The sequence below is a fragment of the Phocoena phocoena genome, chromosome 3 (assembly GCF_963924675.1).
Source record: "Phocoena phocoena chromosome 3, mPhoPho1.1, whole genome shotgun sequence".
In the NCBI taxonomy this organism is placed as follows: domain Eukaryota; kingdom Metazoa; phylum Chordata; class Mammalia; order Artiodactyla; family Phocoenidae; genus Phocoena; species Phocoena phocoena.
The window spans coordinates 164,398,252-164,412,777 of NC_089221.1; the positions used below are offsets into that span (position 1 = coordinate 164,398,252).

At 42.1% G+C, this 14,526-nt stretch overlaps 1 non-coding gene across 1 annotated transcript; it reads left to right on the top strand.

Annotated features, from left to right (window-relative positions):
• Positions 1 to 298: 298 nt before the first annotated feature.
• LOC136121774 (small nucleolar RNA SNORA20) lies at positions 299 to 386 on the top strand. The gene has a single exon (XR_010655785.1). It is a non-coding gene; the product is annotated as a small nucleolar RNA SNORA20 (small nucleolar RNA).
• The last annotated feature ends 14,140 nt before the right edge of the window (positions 387 to 14,526 follow it).

Genomic DNA, 14,526 nt, shown 5'->3' on the forward strand with positions numbered 1-14,526 from the left:
ATGTTTCCACCTGCCCCCTTGCACCTCTGCTATCACCATGAGCGCAGCTATCCCAGGACAAGGGTGAAAGAAGCATGGAGCCGAGTCAACCAGCTGAGCCCCTGTCCAGTTTTGCCAACCTGGAAGACTCACAGGTGCATGGGAATATAGGACTATTGCTTTAAGCCACTGAGCATTGGGGTCGTTTGTAACGAAGCATAATTGCAACAATCCACTGATCCACTGGCCCAGAGAGGAAGCCCAAAACCTGTGAAATTCAAATACAGCCAGACTGAATTAAAAGAAGAAAAGAAAGTTGCTTCCCATTTATTTGCTTCTATAGTCTTTCAATGACATGAGCAGTTATAAGCATGGGATAAAATAATGTTGGGCCATACTATACAAAAGAGAGATAACTAATAAGGACCTACTGTATAGCACAGGGAGCTCTACTCAATACTCTGTAAAGGCCTGTATGGGAAAAGAATCTAAGAAAAAAGACTGGATATATGTATATGTATAACTGATTCACTTTGCTGTACACCTGAAACTAACACAACATAGTAAACTGACTATACTCCAATGCAAATTTAAAAAATAATACTAATGTTGGGCCATCATACATTGAGATGGAGTAACCATTTTATCTCTTCTGCATGGTCAAGACATTGCTTCCGTGTCTAAATGTCCTATGTATGCAGCATTTAATCAAGGCACTTAGAGTGAATTTCTATGTGGACTTATTAAAATATTGATTTAAGAATTTCCAAAAAAAAAAAAAAGAAAAGGAAGATGAAATTGGCCCGATAGCCAAAGTCTGGGCACCTTCTGAACAATTCCAATTGGTTTTCCAATTCTGCCCGCAAAAATGATGCCTGAAGAGAGACGTTTTAGAAGGCAATGTGATGTGCTGAACTAATCAGGAGACTGGGAGGACAACGGTCAGCCAGTCCAGAAGGAGTATCCAGCATGATATTTCATTTAATTCCCACTTGGATTGGTTGCACCCACTGCAAGGAAGGCTGGAGAATGTATTCTAGCTGCATCCCTGAGACGAAAAGGGGATGGATTTTGGTAAACACTCAGCAGTCTCTGCCTCAATGATTTAATGTGTGGTGAGATCACCTAATAAAGTCTCCGGGAAATGGTAGGTGTCCAATAAATATGTTTCCCCCTTTTCTCTCTGTGCTGAATTTTCAGTCACAAAACTAGGCCTTGGGGACTTCACACCTGCTCTTCCCTCTGCCTGAAATTCCCTTGCCTCAGAGAGCCCCCAGCCTCACTCCATCACTTTGTTCAGGTCTCTGATGAAATACTGAAAGGGAGCAGGACCCTATGGTACTTCCCCCCATGTCCTCTGCCTGCCTTTTGTCTGTGGAAAAAAAACTTTAGCCAAAGAATAAGTTTAATCAGAGAAGTGAGAAAGTACAGAAGCAAAGGAAAACAGTGAAACAAGACAAAACATTAATAGTTTAGTCGGTAAGCAAAGTCAAGGACCTTTAGTTCCTTCCCAAGGGCTATAGATACTATTCCAAGCCATATCCTGTGAGTTATCTCGTAGATACTGAAACCCCTACCAGGTAGGAGGAGTTAACTACATGATGAACAGACTGTAGCCATGATATAAGCTGCCACAATTCCGAGAACTGGTCTCAAGGAAATGGGAACAAACCGACCCCTGGAACTGAAGACTGTGCTTAAAACCATCAAGATGGGGGAATCCATCCACTTGCGGTCCAGCGGTTAGGACTCCACTCTCTCACTGCCGAGGGCCTGGGTTCAATCCCTGGTCAGGAAACTAAGATCCCGCAAGCTGCTCGGCATGGCCCCCCAACACACACAAAAAAACAATCAAGACGACGCTGGTCAGATCACCAGATCACCGCATGACCAATTTCAAGATGACTGCCAGAGCTGACTGTGCTGTTTCTGCATGTAGCCCCCTCCCTCCGTCTACAAAAGCTCTTGCCCACTGATTGTCAGTGGGGGGGTGAGGTGGCCTTTGGATGGGAGTCCGCCCTCCTCCACCCCCCTCAGTTGCTGTCATCCAAAATAAAGCAAATTTTCCTTTCCACCAACCTTGCCCCTTTATTGTCTTTTGAGCACTGAGCAGCCAGAACCCTACTTTCAGTAACAATATCACTCATTCAGAGAGGTCATTTCTGTACCCTACCTGAAAAACAGCCCTCGTCACTTTATAACCCCTTACCCTGATTTTCTTTGTTGATCTTTTCATAGTTGTGTTTATCACTACTTGATATTATATTATATATCTGTTTATTGTTAGTATCCCCCGCACTGGAACATGAAATTCAGAAGGCGGGGGCTTTGTTTCATTCATAGCTGCAGTTCCAGCACCTGCAACTATTTGTAGCACAAGATGTTCACTAAATATATTTTGAATGAATGAATAAATAAGTGAATGAATGTATGAATAAAATAACCTCCTTTAAAATATTTGTTGAATGAATGAATATTCTCCTTTGTTCTATGTCTCTTTAAATAAAAAGTTTCCACTCCTTCCTCTTTGAAGCAAGGAAAGAGGGTTTTGCTAAGTGACGATAAACTTTGTGTATGAGGCAGGATATGGATGAAGAACTTGTGATTTCTAAGAGGAAAGAGAACATGATGTAAAAGTCCCCCCAGCACAAAGATCCATGCAAACTGTAGCTCATGTGGGGCGGGGAAGGACATCTCAGATCTCTGGACTGAAATGTATTAATCAGTATAGGCTAGGTTATGCTGCAATAACAAATATCTCCAAATCTCGGTGATACTGGTAAATGGTAAAAGTACATTTTCACTCATGTTAAAAGTCCTTCACAGATGAAAAGTTCTCCACAAACACTGTCATCCAAGGACCCAGACTGTTGAAGTCTCCACCGGCTCAAACAATGGCAGTTACCATGGCAGTGAAAAGGGAGATGTAGCATGGTGCCCCAGTTCTTAAATACTCCATAGAAGTGACTCACGTCACTTCTGCTCATATGTCATTGGCCAGAGCAAGTCACATGACTACACTAAACTTCAAGAGGGTAGAGAAAATTTATCCTCCTCTGTGTCTACGTATTAGTTAGCACTTTCTGTATAACAAACCACCCCCAAAATTAGTGGTTTAGAACAATAAAACACTAGTTATTTGTCATAATTGTTTAGGTTAATTCAGTGGTTCATCTGATTTTGGCCAGGTCAGCTGATCTCTGCAGTCTTCTGGTGTTGTGGCTGGGTCGAGATGATTAGCATGGCCTCATTCATATCTGCTGGCAGGCTGAGTAGTCTGAGGGTTATTTGCTAGAAGAGCTCACCTCCACCCCCTGTGGTAACACATCCTCCAGTGGACTAGCCTGAGCTTGTTTACATGATGGCAGAAGAGTTGTAAGAAAGCAAGAGCAGAAGCTACAAATCCCTTGAGGCCTAGAGTCAAAACTCTCCTGCTATCATTTTTGCCATATTCTAGTGGTCAAAGCAAGTCACATGACCCAGCCCAGCTTCAGGGGTATGGGGAAATGGCCTCCACTTCACGATGGGAGAAACTGCGAAAAATGTGTGGTCATTTGTGTCTACTACAGTCTGGAAGTTGAGAGCAGCCAGATATTTGGAATGGTAATAAGGTGTCACTCACAGGATAAGTATGTGCTACTCCAACCAGACTGCTATGAGTGTTTCCACTGAAAAATAGGAGGCAACTGAAATAAGAGATGAGAAGGGAAGAGACTGCCATCACACCAGGTCTGCTGCATACAGCTAGGGCATCCCCTAGATTTGTGCAGTGCACAACCTGTACAACCAATGCATGATGTCCAGTCAGTAGCTCCTCCCCCCATTCTTTTACTCACCTCCAGAGAAGTGTTAGTGCAGAGCTCTGAGCTTGAACTGTCAAAATTCCTGTGTCAAGAGCTTTCACAGATCCTGGACCAAAAACACTATATCAGCTCCTTGGGCTTGCTATCACCTCTACCTGGCTCTCTTTTCTCTTTCTCTTCAATTATATCTATTTCTGACCCATCCCACCAATTCAACATCCAGCACTGGCTCTTCCTGGGTCTGTTGAGCCTGCCAGCCTTATGACTGAAACTACACCATTGGCTCCCTTAGATCTATAGTTTCCCGGCCCACCTTGAAAATTCTGGACTTGTCAGCCTTCATAATTGCATGAGCTCTTTATAATAAATCTATTTCTTTATATATACATCCTATTGGTTCTGTTACTCGGGAGAACCCTGACTAGTACAGCAGGAGACAATAAAATGCAGTGATGTCATCTTTCTAGGTCAGCCTCTGAGGGCACAGAATAAGGTGGAAAACATGTGTAGCAGAATGGCAAATGGAGTTTAACCATTTTTTTTTAACCAGTTTTTTGTTGCCAGAGCATCATAAGTTATTTTCTGAGTCCCTGTGATTTGGGTCACTTTTCTCAGCAGTCTGCTTGACCTGATTTTTTGTCTCCTCTGGCTACAAAAGGAAACAGATACAAAAGGGAAAATACATTCTTCAAGGAATCCCCAATAAATCTTAAGGACTGTTCCACGTACACATTTATATCTATAGTGATGTCTGTTTTTGAGCCAGCTCTCCCAAAGGAAGAGGGTCATTATTTATGTTCTCCCGATCATGTTTCTCTTGGCCAAAGAGCAGACAGCTGACCAAACTTATAATGCCCTCCAGAGTGGTGTAGGTCTCTCTCAGAGCCCCACAGCTAAAACTGCACACACAGAGCTGCTGAAGAAATATGACACCTTCCACCACCAGCACAGTGAACGCCTTTGCCATCCTCCCAGGCTAAGGAATTGCTGCTTATATATTCTGGGCAAAGTCCAATCACTTAGTTAGGAAGGGCAATCAGGAGAGAGGAAAGCAAGAGATGAAAATGTCACATGAAATGCCCTTATCCCTCACCCGTGTGAGCCAATCATTTAAACCAAGAAAGGACACACAGTGAAAGCAATCAATTGAATTTGTGAAATTGATTGAATTTGAAATTGAATCTGTGGTCACACTGCAAGATTTGGCACTTCCTACCTTCATGATTTCTTTTCTTTAATATTCAATAATTAATTTTTATTGGAGGGACTTCCCTGGTGGCCCAGTGGCTAAGAACCCGTGCTCCCAATGCAGGGAGCCCAGGTTCGATCCTTGATCAGTGAACTAGATCCCACATGCCACAACTAAGACCCCTCACAGCCTAATTAATTAATTAATTAATTTTAAAATTTTTATTGGAGTGTAGTTGATTTACAACATTGTGTTAGTTTCTGCTGTACAGCAAAGTGAATCCTAGGTTGCTGTTTTAGTTTGCTAGCTCAGCCAGAACAAACTACAGTCGGCCCTTGGAATATGTGGGTTCTACATCTGGGGATTCAACCAACCCTCTGATTCAGGGACTCATGGATTAAGTCCAACTGTAAGAGATTTGAGCATCCACGAATTTTGGTACCCACAGGGGACCTGAAATGAATGCCTAACAGATACTGTGGGAGGACTGTGCCAAAAACTGGGCATTTAAACAAACAAACAAAGAATATTATTTACTCATGGTGCTGGAGGCTAAAAGCCCAAAATCAAGCTGGCAACAGGACTGGTTCTTACTGAGAGCTGTGAGGGAAAGGTCTGCTCCAGCCTTTCTCCTTGGCTTCTAGATGGCTGTCTTCATGCTCACATGGCATTCTCCCTGTAGGTGTGGCTGTGACTGAATTTCCCATTTTTTATAAGGACATCAGTCACCTTGCATTACCGCCCACCCTAATGACCTCATTTTAACTAGTATGTCTGCAATGACCTTATTTCCAAATAAGGTCACAGTCTGTGGTACTGGGAGGTAGGACTTCAAGGTCAGAATTTCAGGGATGCTATAGACTGACTATATCCCCCGAAAGTCATATGTTGAAATCCTAACCCCAATGTGATGGTATTAGGAGGTGAGGCCTCTGGGGTGGTGATTAGGCTATGAGGGTGGAGCCTTCCAGAATGGGATTCATGCCCTTATAAGAAGAGACCCCAGAGAGCTCTCTCAGCCCTTCTGCCATGTGAGGACACAAGGAGAATATGGCCATTTGGAAGCAGGCCTTCACCAGATACTGAATCTGCTGGTGCCTTGATCATGAACTTCCCAACCTCCACATATCTGTTCTTTATAAGCCATCCAGACTGTGGCACTCTGTTCTAGCAGCCTGAATGGACTAAGATTATGAAGAGACACGATTCAATCCATAACAATTACTCTGAGTCTCAGTTTTCTCCTTATAAAATAGGTTAAGAATTGTGAATGGGCTAATCTTGATGAAGTGATTATGAAATAAATGAGCACTTTATCTTTTTAAGTAAACACTTTAAATAGTGTCCCACACAAAGTGGGTCCTCAAAAAATGTTGGGCTAGCGAAAGACATGCCAAAGATTTCCAGGAGGAGTCCAACGGTGGGACAGGACATGGAGAAAAGCCCGTCACTATATCAAGTCCCTCCCGGATAACACGGAACACACTGTAACCAACTTTACTGAGATATAAATTATCTACAATACAAGGCATACATCTGAAAAGTACACTTTGATGACTAATGTATACACCACATAACCACCACCACCATCAAGATTCAGAACATGTCCATCACCCAGAATTCCCTCGTGCCCCTTTGCTGTCAACACTCCCATCCCTATATCACCAACACCCCATCACTGTCCCCAGACCCTCACTGATCTGTTTTCTGTCACTATAGATTAAAGTCATCTATTCTATAATTTTACATAAGTGGACTCACACAGTATTTCCTCTTTCGTGTCCAGCTCCTTTCATACAACATAATGCTTTGAGATTCATCCACGTTGGTCTGTTTACCAGTATCTGTTCCTTTTTATTAAGTTCCATTGTATGGCTGGACCACAGTTTGTCCACTCACATGTTGATAGACATTTGGCTTGGTGCCAGTGTTTGACTATTACAAAGAGAGCTGCTGTGAACAATCACATACAAGCCTTTGTGTGGACGTGTTTCCATTTATCCTGGGTAAATACCCAGGAGTGGAATTGTCAGGTCATAAGGTGAGCATACATTTAACTCCATAAGAAGCTACCACAGTGTTTTCTACCAGCAGTGGGCACGTCACTCCCCAGCCTCGCCAGCAATTGGTATCACCTATCTTTTGGATGATAGCCATTCTAGTGAGTGTATAGTCATATCTCACTGGGGTGCTCATTTGCATTTCCCTAATGGTTAATGATGTTGTACAAATATACATGCATGAGTGAGCTCTGAAGAAATAAAGCGTTGCCCAGGAGTCAGAGAAGAGACAGCTGAGAGTCAGGAGGTAGGCATGTGACATGGTCCTGAAAAAGCTTGTAGAGCATAATGGTGAGGGAGTATTAGGGGCTTTACTGACTTTGCAAGGCAAGAGATGAGGCCTCAGGTCCTTAGTGAATAGATGAATAGGAATTGACATTTTCTATATAGAGCTGGGACTCAGGTAGGACCACACCCTAAGGAATAGGTACCAGGAAAACTTTGTCTAACAGCCCAGGGAGAATAAAAGGAAGCTTGTCTCTTCCTTGAACATAAAAAAAAATTTTTTTTGATAATATCCAGTGTGGGCTAGGATGTGGAAAGACACATTAATTCATGCAGTTCTGGGGGTGAATATTTTATAACAGTGTTGGGAGGGCAAAGTTATGCTAATATTATTTATATTGTTAAAATGTTATTTAAAACCTAAACATGCATGCTTATATATATTTTTTTGAAGTGTGTAGTATAAACTAACTAAAGGTAGCCTAAGTAAAATGATGATGATAAATGGGAAGGGACATGCCATACCTCATATAATGCAAGGTCAAGCATTCCTCTCACAGGAACTAGGACCAGTCATCAAAAAACCATCAGAGAAACTAACACCACATTGTAAAGCAACTCTACTACAATAAAAATTAATTTTTAAAAAAAGCCATCAGAACCTGGTAGTTCTTCAATACATACACATCAGCTTCAATCTTATCACTCTGCATCCATCCATATATTCATGCTCAATATTCTTTGAGCTCCTGCCGTATGATGGCAGAATATATAGCACTGTGGTTAGCTATGTGAGAGGCAAATCTGTCTCTGCTTCTTTCTGACTGTGTGCTCTTGGGCAAGGGATTTAATCTCTCTGAGTCTCAGTTTTCTCATCTGAAAAATAGGAATAATCTTGGGACTTGAATTATAGGGCTGGTGTGAGAAAATGAGATAATAAATGCAGAGTGCCTGGGTAAGCACTCAAGGTAGTTGGTGATTATTTTTTTCTTTTTCTTTTTCTTTTTTTTTTTTTTTTGCGGTTCACGGGCCTCTCACTGTTGTGGCCTCTCCCGTAGCGGAGCACAGGCTCCGGACGCGCAGGCTCAGCGGCCATAGCTCACGGGCCCAGCCGCTCCGTGGCATGTGGGATCTTCCCGGACCGGGGCACAAACCCGCGTCCCCTGCATCGGCAGGTGGATTCTCAATCACTGCGCCACCAGGGAATCCCATGATTATTTTTTTCTTGCATACAGTATGTTGGGAAAGAAAGAAAAATGATCCCCTTCCCATTGTGCTTTCCAATCAAGGGACCAATGGCTTAAACCAAAGAATCATTTGGTCCCAATTCCAAAGGGTAGTAAAGGCTCTGGGCCAGTTTGAGTGAGATACGCTTCCCAATCTAATCAATGGTGGCTGGGGAAGTTAGGAGGGAGGAGCAATCACATTGCACCAACATGGCTTCCTGGCCCATTCCTTTGGATGGGAGAATGATTCCCAAAGAGAGGGGTGGAGGTCATTGGATTGTAGACAAGTAGATACTCCAAAAGATATCCACTACAATCACCATTTCCTCAACATTTCATTTCTAGTGTTTACCCTAACCTAGAGAGACAATTGCACAAATGCTCAGAACAACCTTGTATCAGTTACCTATTGTCATGATAATACTGCATAACAAATAAGCACAAAATATCAATGACACACAACAGTAAGTTTGTTGCTCATATGTCTGGGGTCAGTTGAAGATCAAATGGTTTTGCTGATCTCAGCTAGACTTTTTCACAAGATTGATGGTTGGCTGGTTGACCTTGGGGTGACAAGGGCAACTTGGCTGTGCTCCACATGTCTCTCATTGTCCAGCAGGTTACCCTGGGTGTGTTCTCATGGTGATGGCATTGGTGCAAGAGTAAGTAAGCCCAGTCAAATAGGCACCTTTCATGCATCTTCTTACCAACACTCCATTGACCCAAAGCAAGTCATATAGCCAAGCCCACAGTCAAAGTGATAGGATGCTACAAAATTAATGGCAAAAGGTGTGGATACAGAGAAGCAGGAAGAATTGGTACCATTTTGGCAATCTACCACAAGCAGTGCTTGTAACGGCAAAAAAAAGTCTTGAAGTAACCTAAATGGCCACCAACAAAAAATATGTTAAATAAATTATACCACAACATGAAATGGCATCTGTATTAGTTTCTCATTACTGCTCTAACAAATTACCACAAACTTAGTTGCTTAAAATAGTATAAATGTATTGTCTGAAATGGGTTCCACCAATCTGAAACCTAATTGTAGGCAGGGCTGTCCTTCTCTCCGGGAGCTCTAGAAGAGAATCTATTTCCTCACATTTTCCAGGTTCTAGAGATGCATTCTTTGCATTGCTTGCCTCATAGCCCCTTCCTCCATCTTCAAAAGCAGCAATGTATCACCTTCAGATACCTCTGTCCCCCTGCTTCCATCGTCGCATTGCCTCCTTCTTATAAAGACCCCTGTGATTACATTGGACCCAACTGGATAATCTGGAATATCTCCTCATCTCAAAATCCTTAACTTAATCACATCTGCAAAATCCCTTTTGTCATATAAGGTAATGTTCACAGATTCAGGGATTAACTCAGTGAAGGAGCATTATTTAGGATACCGCAGCATCCTCTGTAGTTGTGAAATAAATGCATTAAAATCACAAGGCATCCCATATATCTTATGAAGTAAATAAAGCAGGTAACAGAACAGTATGTACAATATGTTCTAACTTTGAAAACTAATAGTAGTGTATACTTCTTTTTTTTTTTTTACTACGTTGGGTCTTTGTTGCTGCACGCAGGCTTTCTCTAGCTGCAGCGAACAGGGGCTACTGTTCATTGTGGTGCGCGGGCCTTCTCATTGCTGTGGCTTCTCTTGCTGCAGAGCGTGGGCTCTAGGCATGCAGGCTTCAGTAGTTGTGACACACAGGCTCAGTAGTTGTGGCTCACGGGCTTAGCTGCTTTGTGGCATGTGGGATCCTCCAGGACCAGGGCTCGAACCTGTGTCCCCCGCATTGGCAGGTGGATTCTCAACCACTGCGCCACCAGGGAAGCCCAGTAGTGTATATTTCTAAATAAATGTTTGAGAGGATTAATTGCAAATGACTAATATTAGCGAGCTCTTGGTGAAAGATTAATGGAGACCGTTACCTTCCAGTTTTTGCATTTCTAAAGTGTAGTCTTTCTTTCAATGTGTATAACTTTTAACAGTTATTTAAAAATTCAAAGGAAGATGAAATAGTGCTCTTTTAATCAGCTTTATTCAGGATAGTGTTGTATTTAGCCAGTTGAGGTCAAGATTATAAACCTTTGCTATTCTCAAAAAGACAGGAGATAACAAACGTTGGTAAAGATATAAAGAAAAAGGAAAACTTGTGCACTCTGGTGGGAATATAAATTGGTACAGCCATTATGGAAAACATAAAAAAATTAAAAATAGAGCTACCGTATGATCCATCAATCCTACTTCTGGTATATATCCAAAGGAAAGGAAATCTGGATCTTGTTAAGATATCTGTACTCCCATGTTCATTGCAGTATTATTCACAACAGCCAAGATATGAAAGCAACCTAAATGTCCATCAATAGATAAATGGATAAAGAAAATGTGAAGTTAAGTAAGTGGCCTGAAACCTAGTGACAGCAGCACTGAGCTGTAAGTTGTTTTAGAAAACGCTTCCCTGATTTAATGTCACTAATGGAGGCTGCAAAATCAACTGATGAGTATTATACATCAGGTAAGTAGGAAGTAAGGGGATAAGAGGTAAAACAGATTTGGCAGTCATGAGTATGTAAGTGATATTTGGTGCCAAAAGGCTGGATGAGCTCCCCTAGGGAGGTGAGGAGAAATATGCGTAGAGGAAAAGTAGGCAAATGGGGAGGGATGGGATAAAGAAGCAACTGAGGACAGCCAAAGGCAGAGCAGGAAAGAGCAGCATCTTGAAAGCCATGGGCTGGAGGAGATCCAAGTCGTGAGCATCAGGAATGCCAAGTGGTAAAAATAAAATAAAATAAAAGTCAAGGAAGTTAGGGCTGAAAATTAGCCAAGGGCTTGAGCAAATATGAGGTCACTAGCGACCGTGGCAAGAACAATTTGAGAGGAATGGTGGATTGGAAGGCAAGGAGCAGTGGGTTTAGGAGGAAGCAGCATTGCAGAATGCAGATACGGCTCAAAACAGTTGGCTGAAAAAATGAATAATCATGCCTGATTGCTGCTGGGTTGTCATGACAACCAGCTAAGACAATGACGATGAATGCTTTTTCTTTAAATGACCTTTTTCATTGAGGTATAATTTATATACAGTCAAATTCACCCTTTATTGGTGTACAGTTCTATGAGGTTTGAAAAATGCACAGAGTCATGGAACCATCCCCAAAATCAAGATATAGAAGGGTTCCATCACCCCAAACAGTTCCCTCATGACCCTTTGTAATTAACTCTTTCCCACACCTTCAGTCCATAGCAATCATTGATCGACCTGTCCCTATAATTTTGTCAGCCCCAGGAGATCATATAAATGGAAGTATACTGTATGTAGTCACTTGATTCCGGGTTCTTTCACTCAGCATAATACATATGAGATTCCTCCATGTTGTTGTGTCCATCACTATTTTTTTTTTTTTTTTGCAGTTCGCGGGCCTCTCACTGTTGTGGCCTCTCCCGTTGCAGAGCACAGGCTCCGGACACGCAGGCTCAGCGGCCATAGCTCACGGGCTCAGCCACTCCGTGGCATGTGGGATCTTCCCGGACCGGGGTACGAACCCATGTCCCCTGCATCAGCAGGCGGACTCTCAACCACTGCGCCACCAGGGAAGCCCCATCACTATTTTATTCTTTTTTATTGCTAAATAATATCCCCTTGTATGTGAATTTACCTTGAAAAGTGTGAAACACTATAGAGAATCGTAAGGACTTCTTACTGTTGGCAAAATATATACATGCAGGTGGGGAAGTGTGTCTTCGTTTGGGCTCTCAGAGGCAGACTCTTAGACACTATTCACTGAAAGTCGTTGATTTTAGAGGTGGTTCCAGGGGACCCAGGAGGGGAATGGAAATTGAGACAGGGAAGGAAGGCAGCCAGTACAGAGCATGTTATCAAGCAAGTTACCACAGTGGGAAACTGGAACTCAGTCTCTCTGGGAGCCTCTGGGAAGCAGCATAGAACACAGATCTCAGTATTTTCCAACTGAGGAGCGAGAGAGCTGGGGTATTTATCCACCACTTCTTACCAGTCACTGGTTGACCGCGCTTACGGAAGAGCTGTTCTTTCCCTGGCATTTCTGGCCTGACTGTGTAGATCACAGTGTGTGCCTCAAAGGCCAGAGAAAGTCTTAGACAAATGAATGCAGATGCTGGCCTTTGGAAGTGGGCCAGGGTGTGATGACTGAGGATGAGAAGAGAAAAACTTGGCATTGAAAGCACCTACAATAGAGCAGATCCACAGTCAGATCATGAGCTATCTTCTCTTAGTTTTCATCTCTTTCTTGAGCTGTAAATATCAAATACTTTTATAGCGACTCAAGATGCTTTGCATGAAGACCTTCTAAATCATCTGCACGTCCTCTAACTGGGCTTGTCACTCACAGCTAATATTGCTATATTTATAATTACTCTCGCCATATAGGGTCTAAGGGTTTATTTTTGGATCTGTGAGTCAGGCGTGCATACCCCAATTATGCACATTCATATCACTGTTTATCTGTCTCTTTGGAAAAACAGGATGTCATTTCCCCCTTCTCCATTCTCCTTGCTGTGCCTACATCTGACCCTTGTCTGGCAACCTTCCTGTTAATATTAATTTTCATGAATATCTTCCATGAAGTTCATATTATTCCAAAAATTCATGAATACATTGTTTCACTTAATCCACATGGTAACATGAGGACAACAGGGACCTCCTGACTTTTAAGCATTTTACAGATGAGAAAACTGAGGCTCAGACATTAAAAATCACTTAAGTTCCCACTGGCTTGTTTAGGATGCTTCTGGTTGTGAATAAATAAAATCTCAAACTGCATTGGACATAAAGAGAATTACTGGTTGCTATGGATTGAATTGTGTCCTCCTAAAATTCATATGCTAAAGCCCTAACCCCCAATGTGATTGTATTTGGAGATAGGGCTTTTAGGAGGTAATTAAGATTAAATAAGGTCATAAAGGTGGGGCCCTAATTCAATAAGAAGTCCTAATAAGAAGAGGAAAAGAGAGGAATCACACTGTCTCCACGTTCTTAAACAAAGGAAATGCCATGTGTGGATACAGCAGGAAGGAGGCCATCTGAAAGCCAGGAATAAGAGCCCTCACTAGAAACTTAATTGACTGGAACATTGATCTTGGTCTTTTAGCCTCCAGAGCTGTAGTAAATACATGTCTGTTGTTTAAGTCACCCAGTGGATGATAAACCCAAGCAGACATCATAAATATAATAAATGAAAAGTAGAATGGGTTTTCAAGAGAGGCTTGGTATACTGGCTCAATGATGTCACCAATGGCCTAGTTTCTTCCCATCTCTCTGCCCTGCCATTCATGGTGTAGGCCATCCCTATGGTCACAAGTTGGCTGCCACCTGCCCTGGAACTCCATGCTTCCTGTTCACAACTGGAGAAAGAGATAGAATGTCTCTGTCTTGAGACGCACTCTGATTGGCCCAGCCTATATCACATGACCACCTCTGAGCCAATGATGATAGACAAGTAGGTGGGTACCTTGAGGACAGCACTTGTGTGAATGTTTGATAGTTGAATTGGCCAGTTTTTTTTCATGAACAATGATTTATTTAAAGAACAAATAACACGCTAACTCTGGTGATTCAGACTTGGGTGTTTGGCAGAAACTTTCTCAAAAATGAATGAAGTGGGCCTGCTGCTTCCAGGAAAACAACTGACAGTGATTGTTGCCAGTAATGAAATTTGAGCTTTCAGGAGAAAATTAGAATTTTGGAAGTCGTGTATTTGTCACTGTGTTTGACAGTTTTCTAATATTGACTTTTCTGATGAGATTGGTGGTGATATTAAGAAATGGATTTTTTTAATCATGTAATGAAATGTGTAGATGTTTGGAAAATCTACATAACTTAGTGGACCAATATTTTCCAAAAGACCAATGCATGATGTCATAAAAAGTGCAAGGTAGACCAATGGATTTTAATAAAGCAGAACCCGTTGAAATGGGGATTGCTCACTACAGCTAACCTTTATGAAACTACCACTCTTTGAATTTTAGTATAGTATAAAAAAGAATTCCTGAGTTCCTGAAAAGGCTATTG